This window comes from Pseudoliparis swirei, chromosome 13 (assembly GCF_029220125.1).
Source record: "Pseudoliparis swirei isolate HS2019 ecotype Mariana Trench chromosome 13, NWPU_hadal_v1, whole genome shotgun sequence".
NCBI lineage: Eukaryota > Metazoa > Chordata > Actinopteri > Perciformes > Liparidae > Pseudoliparis > Pseudoliparis swirei.
The window spans coordinates 6,716,835-6,729,261 of record NC_079400.1 but is presented as its reverse complement, the minus strand read 5'-3'; the positions used below and the strand labels follow the sequence as shown (position 1 = coordinate 6,729,261).

The window sequence follows — 12,427 nt, the reverse complement described above, 5'->3', positions numbered from 1 at the left end:
CTCCCTTGTGGCGCTAATTGTGTGCCATTTCAATGTGTAGTAGAGGCCTCACACATCCACAGGATGTCCACCCACACATTCTGACACCGGGGCGACTGGGGCTGGCACCAGCAATGCTGCAATATCAACAAACCACTACCCGCCCACTGCGAAGAAGCCAATAATGATGGAGAGCGCCAATACAACAATAATGCCGGTGGAAAACAGATTTCGCTCCAGATTACAGGAGGATAATAAAATGCTGCAGTGTTCTCGGTTGTCGTTGGTGTTCACAGACAAAACAAAAACCGTGGACAAGACGACGCTTTTTTGGTTCTCCAGTGAACACTACAAAACACACTCTGCTGTTTGTTTGATCAATAGAGCGAATCACGGGCTGCTCCCTGAAGTTGGTTTATCGCCAACATGTTCAAAGACAAAAGGAAAAGTGTATCGACTTCAGCAAAATAACAATTAATTTAAGGGTAATGATTGAACGCAACTCAGCAGCTACAAACCAACTGTGTTGGACTTCGCCTAAAGACCAGAGCCCCACTTGAATGGAGAGATAGAAAGAAATCTCTTTTTTGCATTCATGGATCGGCACCAAAAACAAATCCCTCATCCCGTGTGCTTAACCCTTGTGTTGCCTTAGGGTCATTTTGACCCGAATCAATATTACACCCTCCCCCCGCCGTTGGGTCATTTTGACCCGATTCAATGTTTCACCCTCCTGTTACCTTTATATTTACTAACATATTTTACCCTTTGGGTTCAATTTGACGCCAGCAATTATAACCTCCAGAAAATTATTAGAATTAATATTGTTTTCCAAGTTTAAGTGTGAGGCACTTTATGTTTGTTTGTTGACTACCGAAAGAACACCGACATTAAACATTGAATGGGGTCAAATTAATCCTAAAGCGGGGGAGGGTGTAATTTGTAAAATTGATTCGGGTCAAAATGACCCTAAGGCAACACAAGGGTTAATTTGTGTATGTATTTGAAATCTATTAACACTAATTGCGATAAACTGGAACAACAAAAGAGACAGAGGCAGTTAATATCTCACCAGCAAATGCAAAACAGATGTATTCAATCAGTAGTTAATGGCACAAATAAAATAAAAAAACATTTATTTCAGAATAAAAGGCTTCTGTGGATACCTTTTCATGTACATTGACAAATACAATGACGCTGTTCTCCATTTACGGTCAGAGCTGCATCCACATGTCACGGTCAGTGTATTGAAGATAAAATCCTGACTGGTGTCACTTGTTCTCTCACTCCGTGTGAGGAGGTGAACAACATGTCGCTGTCAAACTGGCCATGAACAACGCGTCTTTGAGAAATGCTACAAGCTCGACCCCAACAACCCCCTCCCACACACACAACACAAACCCCCCACACACAAAACAGCATGACAGATGCCCATGTGGATGGCGGTGCTCTGAGAGGACACCTGAAGGGAGTAATGGCACAAGTGTGTGTGCGTGTGTGTGTGCATGTCCTGTTGAGGGAACGCATGCGGGGGGCCACTTCAACAGAGGTTTCCAGAGGTGAATGACTTCATTAAAAGAGACCCTCCCTGAAGGCACTGGAGCCTTCCCAGCTTGCTAATGGTGCATCAAGGGAATCGACCATTTCCTCCGAACGTCACCTTTCACCAGAGGAGCTGATTAGCAGTCATTATTATATCAGAGGGACTCACCATCTGAAATAAGTGAAGAGTAAAGATTTTGTATTAAATGAGAAGTCGGAACATTTACCTATATTTATTTGCAATTTTTTGCTCGGAAATCCATGTTTAAGTCAAGCCTGATGTTGCCTCAGACTTTAAATGCTCTCTAAATTGGACCTGTACTTTGCTTGTATGGCGCTTTTCTAGTCTTCGGACCACTCAAAGCGCTTTAACACTACAAGACATCATTCACACCCAATCATACACTGATGGGAGGAGCTACATTCCGCCTGCACATCAGCAGTAACTAACATTCACACACCGTAGGCACAGCTACGGCAGCTATTCTGCGGTTAAGTGTCTTGCCCAAGGACACATCGACATTGGCTCCGGGGAACCGAACCACCGATCCTTTGATTGAAGGACGACCTTGCTCACCACCGAGCAGTCGGAGTGAGGTTACACAACACCTCTGACGGCGTGTATCTGATGTTCAGCCTGTGTGTATCATCAGTCCGGCAGCCCTCTGCTAAGTGGGGGGCAGAAAATGCCACGTGACGGCGTTTCATTCGGCCCTGTCGGCGTGGCTTAGTTCTCAAAGCGTATGTGCATATTCACGTGCATGTCCACAGTGCACTCTGCGATCCCCAGGACAATCCAACGAGCCCGGCGAAGCCACCAGAACACGAGCCGTGGGCTGACGATGGAACAATGACCCCAGGAAATGAATTCAAAGGCACCACGCGGGGATACTAAAAGGTACCTACAAAAGTTGGAAGGTAACAATTAAAAGGTAGGTGGGATTAATCTGGGAGCAGTCATCAGAGAGCCGTCTCGTCTCCGTGTAGCGGGGTGCGTTCGATTAAACCGTCATTAACAGTGTCCAGAAAGGACTCTGCTCCATCACCGGTTTGTTTGGAACCGGGTCACGGGTCCAGCTGATGCAGCGTGTTATCTAAACGTCAGGTGCCGAGAGAGGGAGCGGCGCAAAACAAACAGCTCCGACGCGGAGACGAGCGGCATCATATTTCACCAGAGAATGAAAAACTGCCACTGTGATCACCGCAAATGAGACGAGGCCTCATATCAAACAAATGGGAGCTCAGAGAACTCCGGAGAGCCTCAGTGGGCAAGAGGTGCAATCACAGAATGATCACAAACGACACCCTGGGAAGATGCTGAGTAAATGACAACCATCAAACACAATCCTGACGTGCGAGGCAGCGGCGGTGCATTTTAACACAGGCGCCAAAGTGATTCCTGTCGTGCGGGGGTTGAATGACAGCTCTGATTACTCATAAACCTAGATTTGCATACCCAAGAGTAAACTGATGTCAATTTAGAGGCAGTGAAGGAGAAGCAAATCCATCAGAGGAAAAAGACGAAGAGGATGAGGAAATGGACCATATTCTCCCTGGAGTACGCCATGCAAATGATTTTTTGGGGAAACGTGATAAAAAGCGGCATCATTTCCCGGGGACTCATTACCATACATAACCCCTCGCATGAGGCGGTGCAACAATCAGGAAAAAAATTCAGAGGTTAAGAAGTGAGGAATCAGATTACAGACCGATCCACTTAGCCAGCACACATCTACGCCCTCTCCACAATTATAAAAAGACTCACGTAAACACCGGACTGATTGTAATTCTACACTTTGTGCTCACTAATAACCTGCACTAATCCACGCAGGGAATAACATATCATTACACTGGGATGAAAATACAGTTCTGATTTCCGAGGGGCGGGAAAGGGGGAGGAAAGAGAAGTGCGTCGAAAAGGCTCTTTGCAGAGAGACTGAGCCTCTTGATGTTTTGTAAAGCGTCCCTCTGGGCTGTGAGCCCACAGAGGGAGGCAGCCAGGAAATGCCAGACGAGAGGATTCTCCAGGAGGAGAAGACAGAGTGGAGCATGAGGCAACTCTGCATCCGGTCGGGCCTTTCGAAGAGCTGCGGCGTCGAGGTGACGCCAGGGAGGCCGTTACATCTCTGAAGTCACTCCACAAGATTTCCCCGGAGATCCCCATTTTTGTGGATACATTTCGAGAGACCCTGAACAAATAAATAAACAAACTAGAACGGGCACTCGGTAGAGCGCATACCTTCGCATATCACAAGATTGGGCATTGAATTATGAACATTTTGGCATTAGTTGCATGCCAATTGGACAAAAACGTATCGTACTATGGTAAAAAAAGATGTTGACCTTTCCATGACCTTGACCTTGAACTTTGACCCGATCGATCCCAAAATCTAATCAACTGGTCCCCGGATAATAAACAATCATCCCACCAAATTTCATGCGATTCGGTTCAATACTTTTTGAGTTTTGCGAATAACACGCATACAAATAAATAAATAAATACACGGCGATCAAAACATAACCTTCCGCATTTTCAATGCGAAGGTAACAAATATGAACTGAATGAAAGGATTGCTAGATGACTAAGTGATTTTTGAAATGTCCCCACTGTGGGACGATTTAAGGAATATCATATCATATGACGAGCATCAACTAGAGACAGGCAAAAGGAAAAAAGCCGGCTTGATGCGGACAGTGGGCCACAACAGACTTCTCAAACTAGGGACACTCCACTATTACTATTCCATCCCTATGGCACTGAACACGGTGACTCCCTTTTTCAAATTCCTCGATTACGCCATCAACACAAGAATCATCAGCAACTATTTTGATCGCGTTAGTCAATGAAGCGGAAATACCAAACATTCCCTCCTCGCAGCTCCTCGATAGACCTCCTTTTACAACCGACACGTTGTCTGGTTGTTAAAGCACATGTAGTACTAACAACACTAACACAGGCTCCACTTCGCTCCAAGCGCTCCAGTGAGAGAGGCAGTGAGCCGGCATGCAGGATACCGAAAGCATTTCATTGTCTCCCAAAAAGGCCTTTTGTGGGCATTTCCTGCTTTTCTTTCTCTCGTGTCATTAATAAACTGACGATTCATCACTTGAATAAATACCTCTGATCTGTAAGGAATATAATTGTTAATTGCAGCTCCACAGCATTCAGTTTTTTTGGGGAAATATTGTTGTCCTACCTATAGCGTTGAATACAATCAAAAACAGTCGAGTCGGTTCGGTCTCATTTAAATTATTTTGTCTGTGGTGCGTTCAAGGCGGCGAAACTGCATCCCAGTCACGCCTCTCGCTTTTGCCTTGTTTTGAGCAAGTGCCCGCACAGACTGTGGACACAAAAACGTCCCAAGCAGCCCGATCCCGTATGAGACGGCGAGCAGGACTGGAGGGCTGTGAGAAACCAGCAATACACAGTAATGAAGAACAAGGGAATATGAATTAAATACAGTGCTTAACTTGAACGACACAGCGGACTGACAACGCGCTTATCCTGGCAGCGCGACTAAATGGAGGAAGATCATTAGACTCGGGGTCTCCGAGGCAAGACAGTAGTCAGCAGAACACAGACACAGACACACACACAGACACACTTCACATCTGACCATAGAACTCGAATGCAACTGTCTCAATGGATTCAACAGAGAGCTCATTTATTTTAAAGCATCACCTCACTGGAGGACACAGTGGATTCAATTCGACGGTTTAGCGGGAGGATGGTAATATACAGACGGCACATTATTTCTTTCCTCACCCATGTCCCAATTATCTAGATTTGAGATGTTATGACTTCCCATATGGGGCTGGATTTGCCTTTGTGTCAAAACATTTACAGGCAGGATGATTTTAAATGAGCCTGGAGAAGAAAACAAACTTGTCTGACATCAACCTGGTGAAGTCGTTTGTGTGGGACAAATGGGAGCCGGGTGAGGTGGTGTTTCCCCGATGAGCCCTGCTGGTGGTGAGGCGGAGCAGCTCGGCTGTAGAGCTGGCAGGGATTCTTCAGGGATCTGCCGAGTGCTGCTACGCAACCGGGAGGAACACTGTACCACATTGCACATGACTAATAATCTTAAAACAAAGGTCACGGTACCGACCAGAAACATAACGGTCTTCAGTGGTATAGTGGAGCACGTTATTTTTCTTATTGTCAATGCTATAATAAAGGCAAAGACATTTTGTGACAAAAGTGACAACAAAATAAAAAAATGGATGTCAGGGTTCTTACACATTTTGACCAATGGATTTCCAGGACTTTAAACCGAATTTCCATGACCAAACTGAAATCTCAGTATAAACATGAACAATTTAGAACATTTTGCGTATTGAGAGCGTACGCCGGCTTATATTTTGAGCGTCTTTCTTTAAAAAACATTAATTATTTTAAACTCCGCATAAATGAACATGTGATGATAACACATTTCCATGACTTTTCCAAAACTTTTATGATTTACGTTTTTTCCAGGACTTTTCCAGGCCTGGAAATGACCATTTTAAAATTCCATGACTTTTCCAGGTTTTCCAGGACCGTACGAACCCTGGGATGCCCAGTGGTCAGCCCGGCAACTACATTTTCAAAGTTAGAGTTGAGCCCTGTGACCTGCACACATAGGCTTGGACTGTAAGCGTTGATGTGGGAACACAAATCTGATTGTTTCAAGGATATTCCAAGACATGCTAAAATATTTTCTTCATCATTTAAATAATTTTTAACTCTTATGGAGATCTTTTCAAAACCAAGTAAAGAAGAAGAACCTCCAAGGAGGTTGTTAAAATACCCAGTGGTGTAGATCCGCTGGGGGTCGGCTGAGAGACATTCTCTGTCAGCGATTAAGCTCGTTTGTAACACTCAGCAGGAGAAGGAGCTTTCTCAGAGACGTACAAGGCAGGGAAAACATGATAATTAATTTCAAGCCTCCCTCTAATAGGGTTTAATAAGAGGTTTAGGCGTCCAGACGGAAGCCCGATGGTTCTAATTGTGTTGCAAATGCAGTCAGTGAACCCGGGATTGTGAAATACGAACAGAATCAGCACGTTTGCTCTTAAAACAATTACATACAACACCCTGTTAGCGTTATCTTCAGTTGGAAAGTGGAGATAATGCTATTGTAATTAACCTGAAATGAATACGACAGCAGCAGAGCTGGTAGAGAGGAAAGCCCCAGGTCTCTCTCGCTCACTGGTAGGACCAGATTTCTCCTCCTCTGCCTGGAAACAAGCAGGAAATACCACTTGAGATTACTGTATCACAATAGATGGGGCCTTTCCAGGAAGCCAGAAGGAAATACTGAAGCTTTGTATGGCAACAGGAAGATTAACAATACTCGTTGAATGAAGTAAATAAACAAATGAAAAGGCAAGTGCAGAGAGAAACGGAAGGGTGTAAAAATATAATAGCGTCCAGAGAGGTAAAGGGAGGAGCAGGTGGAGATATCTATGAGCCAATACTGGATTCCAACAGCATCAACACCTTTTGGCAGAACGTGCCGCCATGCGCCTCCAACGCGGGCCTCAGGACAAAATCTAACGCAGGGCCGATAACTGCAAACAAAAAATACAACAGGGACCGAAAGAGAGGGGAGAACGTCGCTCCTTACGGCGAACTGAGCACAGACTTCTCACACAGAGAACCTCTGGTGGTATTTGCGGTGGTACCCGGGTGTCTGCGCTGGCTCTTTGCACAAAGAGCTCATTGCCTTTGGAATTTATTTCTCACACCTTCACGGTCTCACCCATTCAACAGGCAAAACATTTAAAAAACCATCTTGAAAATGATATTCAAGACATTCACTTTTTTTTTCTTTTTTTTCCCCACTTTTGGAAAACAAAGGGAACAGATCACGAGGTTGTATTTATTCCTCCTGTGGCGACACGCAGCACGGAGAAGTAATTTGGCAGAATCCACACAGATTAGCCTTCTGCACAGCAAGAAGTAGCTAATTATTTCCTGTCCCCGTGTTACATCTCTTGCGATACGCATCCTAATGAGAGCGTAATTACCTTCAAATGTTTGAAGAAACTCTGCCATTGACTCAGCGAGTTTACTTTGAAACAACTACGGAGGCACTTTGCCAACAATGGGTCTTTACTGACGGACAGGCGCAGGACACGGCGCTCGACCTTCACCGGATGGCGGCTGCAAGCAGAGCGACAACAACCACGTGCAACAGGAAATGCCTCGGACCCGTTCTTCGTGTTGTTATTTATAGCCGTGCGGCCGAGGCTGCAGCAACTTCTACTGAAGCAGAAATCACATAAGTAACGGTTAATGGGGACACGTTTTTTGTTTTTGTTTTATGTATTTATGTGTGTGTGTGTGTATATATGTGTGTGTGAATATGTATGTATGTGTATGTACACTACTGTTCAAAAGTTTGGGGTCATCCAGACAATTTTGTGTTCCATGAAAACTCACTTTTATTTATCAAATGAATTGAAAATTGAATAGAAAATATAGTCAAGACATTGACAAGGTTAGAAATAATGATTAATATTTGAAGTATTAATGTTGTTCTTCAAACTTCAAGCTCAAAGGAAGTCCAGTTATAGCTTATATCACCAGCATAACTGTTTTCAGCTGTGCTAGCATAATTGCACAAGGGTTTTCTAATCAGACATTAGTCTTCTAAGGCGATTAGCAAACACAATGTACCATTAGAACACTGGAGTGATAGTTGATGGAAATGGGCCTCTATACACCTATGGAGATATTTCATTAGAAACCAGACGTTTCCACCTAGAATAGTCATTTACCACATTAACAATGTATAGTGTGTATTTTTGATTAATGTTATCTTTATTGAAAAAACAGTGCTTTTCTTTGAAAAATAAAGACATTTCTAAGTGACCCCAAACTTTTGAACGGTAGTGTATATGTATATGTATGTACATGTGTACATGTATATATATATATATATATATGTATATGGTTCTCTGAAATAAGTTTTTTTGTGAAATTATAGGTTAGGGCACTAATAAGCTTGATAGCTTCAGCCTTGACCCTTTCGGTCAGCCACTTTCTTCTTTTGCTGAATTTTGATTTTTGTATATTTTGCTGATCACAATAAACTAAACTAAACTAAACAACCGTGGCAGTGATGACAAAACTTTGAAACGTCCAACGACAATAAAGAAAGTGGGGGGGGGGGGGGGCAGCAATAGGTGCCTGCAGTCACGCACTGCCGACATCATCAAGTACTCTTCACACAGTGTACCCAAGCAAAGACACCGTGTACTCAGTTCAGATGCCGTTTCGACGCATCTGCAGAAGCACAGACATGCATTTGTGGAATAATAATTTGCTAATTAAATAATAAATAAATAAGTACTACCCCATCAATCGTTTAATTTAATAGCCTAACTTAATTGGAGTAGCACTCATGCCAGATGTGCGCTCTCGGGTAGAAAAAAAATGTGCAGCCAGCAAAACAACCACCCAGAATGTCTCTAATGATGTATTTATAGGCTCGTGTCGTCTGTAGAGAGCCTTCTTTATTTGTTTACTGTCAGTGTCTCATAGGTTACATGGCGATGTGGCGCTTGTGGTTTCACGAATGACGGTTCTGAAATGTGTAAAGCATGACGAGACTGTTCTGATAATGTAGAAAAAGAAAAACGTATTATCGTATGCTCTGTGAAATAGAGAACACACAGAAAAACAGCACTGCAAATAAATGTTTCCTGACACACTCTATACTATACGGGCATTCACAGGCAGCTCCTCAGAACATGTCGAGTACTTCAAGTGCACTCGAAGACCGCTTGCATAACAGTCACCATCAATTTGCATGGAGCTCAATGTAAGTCTGCAAAATCACAAATATTACTACTCCAAACACGTATTGGTGTTCATCGGCTGAACTGTACACTTGACTGTGTAGAACAAATCAATGCTTAATTGTGCACATACTGATGCTGATGTTTTGACCACGTTGCACGATTTTCAGACGTTTTACAGATCAAAATTGAAATCGAGAAAGTAATTGACTGATCGCTAATGAGAATAAAGTTAGCTGGATATGTGCATTACTTTAATTGGCCTAGATCTATGCAACTACCGAAGAGGCGTAACATTTTTAAAGTTCAGGCAGACGTGTGTGATGTGATGGCCAGATGAAGATTCATTTCATGTCTGCAGAATCTTGTCTTTGTCTTTTTAAACAAAAGGCAGACTGAGGTGTCGGCTGCCGCAGTGAGACGACTTCACGTGAATCCCTAAAGGTTGATCACAGAGTCGAGCTGCCACTCAATGAAATAATAAAACTGCCTCCATGGGCTGTCCAACATCGGAGCTGCAGAGCGCTGACTTTATCAAGTATTTAGCCGCACACACACACACAAAAGGCCATTTCATCAAATGCCAGCCCAACTGAAAGGCTGACTCTAGCTGCACGTGGCAATCCCCGGCCTGTCTGGAGCCACAATCAATGACTGTCATCTCCTCTGCAAGTCCACCAAAAGGGAAAAAACACAGGACATTTTAAAAGGTGACAAATGCACCACTAATAGGGACTGCAGCTGATATTAATGTTGCCATTTGTTGTTATAACCTGAATAGCCTCATTGTTAGTAAACACAATGGTTTCTGCTATTCATGAATTTCAGTTTCAGCATGCGGGATTACTCAAAACCATCTCGTATCATGCCGGGAAAACACAACAAGACAAGTTTACTGCATTAAAAATGTGCTTAAATGAGAACGTCTTCCAGCGTAAGGTGGTTTAACATGTTGATGCCGTCTGCACTCTACACTTCGTCTCCTGGGATACTTGTGATGGGAGTTTTCCAATGGAGCCGGCCCTTTTCGCTCACGCTTGACCCGCAGAAGCAGAGCGGTCGCCCGGTGTCGGCTCACCCACTGGCAGCCTGGCGCCGCTCGGCTCAGCTGCAGGCTCGAATGAAGCCTCGGTCAGAGCGGTCGGCTCGGTGCTGTGACGAATACTAAATGCAGGCGGAGTTTACAGCCTTGCACTCACTGCCAATTTCTTTCCTCTCGTTTCCCCCCCTCCCCCAAGACATTCAATTTGGTTTCCATTTAGCAATTGTGCATCTTATTCTCTCTAAAAAGTGAGTCTCCTACGAAGAAAAATGTCATCTTAATAAATGTGTAATATTTATTTACGTTTGCTAATTGACATCGTTTATGATAATGTTTCCATTAAGAGTTTGCTCTCTGCTTAACGTTCATTTGATTTTTTGGGGTTGTTAAAAAAAAAAAGTCTTAAAAGTCATTCACAAAAGTCATTCACATTTAAAAATAGATATTTATAGCTGGTACGCAAGGGGGTAAACATAATATAATAGTTATCCATAGGGAGAATACAATATGATAAATTATTAATTAATAATTAAACTGATCAGAAGACAAGGAAACTTCACTGCCATTTGATTGGTCCTGGTAACAACTCATGGCAACCATGATGGACTGATCACCCCAATTACTCCTTTGTATTAGATTCCAATAAAGACACTAAAATGACTATGGTTAAAAAAATGTCACGGTTCCTATACTGCCATATTTGTGTCCAATTTACTCTGAGGAAAAAGGACTTTGTCTTAATAATCTATAGGGAGGTTCTCGTGGTTATTATCATCAATGAAAGTCTTCAGATGGTAAACTAAGCTGAAGTTCATGAATATGAACCATCGACTTTACACAACCCTGTTAAGTGGCTGCCTGAAACAATACATGGCAGTTGGCAGTTCCTATATATTAATTTTATCCAGCTGATAATAAATGATGCAACTGCAAAAGTCTACATCAGTGACCTTTGTTTCACATTGACGTGTTCCACACCATTAGCCATCTGTCAAGTGAGCAAAAGCAGCACAGCAGGACTCTATTCAGACAATGCACAAGCTGCTTGGCATGTCCACAATCAATACTCTGGATACCGGAGCCCACCTCCCTGTGTAGTCGAGCACTAGGTAAGACCCTCATCATTCATGGTCCACCCAGATGTGTTTGTTTGTGTGTCCTTTCTTCTTTGTGACTTGCCGACTTTGACAAATTGCCAAGAAGGGCCGTCGCCGTACATTGAAGTCGTCTCGGAGTTTTTTTTACAAATACATCATATCCACATCATTTTATGAGCTATCCGTTTGATATTGACGGTGTGGTCGTAGAGTTTCACAAACGGCAAGGATTGCTAGGGGGCATTTTCACCTGCGTTAATCCGAAGGTTAAATTCTTCACAATCGCATCATTCTCTCCCCTCCCCCCTCGCTCTCTCATCTTAACAAAAGACACCTTTTCCAACAAGATGTAGGAGTGTGATATAACGTGGCGAGCCAAAAAGGAAGAGTGTGGAAGCACTTAGCTATGCGCTGATTAAATAGGGCAGCTGTCATTTGTCTTAGCCACCATCTCACAGCAAGCCAGTGGGAGCTGTTCTATGAGAAGTGCCCCACCAAGCAGCTTGGCCCACAGCTAATATACGATTCCCTTTCAGATTAAAGAATAGCAAAGTCATTCTGACCTCCAAAGAGAGAACAGAAGGATGATGATCACGACGACCAACTAGTTGTTTTGTCAGACCGAGACAGATTAGTAGCCTTTATACTCTATATACTTTAAATACCAAACGTAACGTAGGTATTAATAACACGGTTTTAGCACAGAGCTAACTCAAATAGGGATCCAATTGGCCCTAGACATGTGACTGTGCATATAAACCATGCCAGGTTTTACAGATGTTATGCAGGGTTGGCAGACAGAAGGAGGAAGACGTTTTGTTTACAGATGAGCCCGATAAGTGCAGCGCAGTTGGATAAAATGGCGGAGGAAAACTCGAGCAGGACTAGTTCCCAGGTGGAGGGCATACACTGTATTCTGCACGCCGGCAAAAACAAATAATACAACGCCATGATGCACAAACTCATACAATTGGAAAGT

The 12,427-nt window shown here is 43.4% G+C and overlaps 1 protein-coding gene across 2 annotated transcripts in view; it reads right to left on the bottom strand.

Moving 5' to 3' along the window:
* dock1 (dedicator of cytokinesis 1) overlaps positions 1–12,427 on the bottom strand; it is a 164,511-nt gene that overhangs the window by 147,179 nt on the left and 4,905 nt on the right. The window lies entirely within an intron of this gene.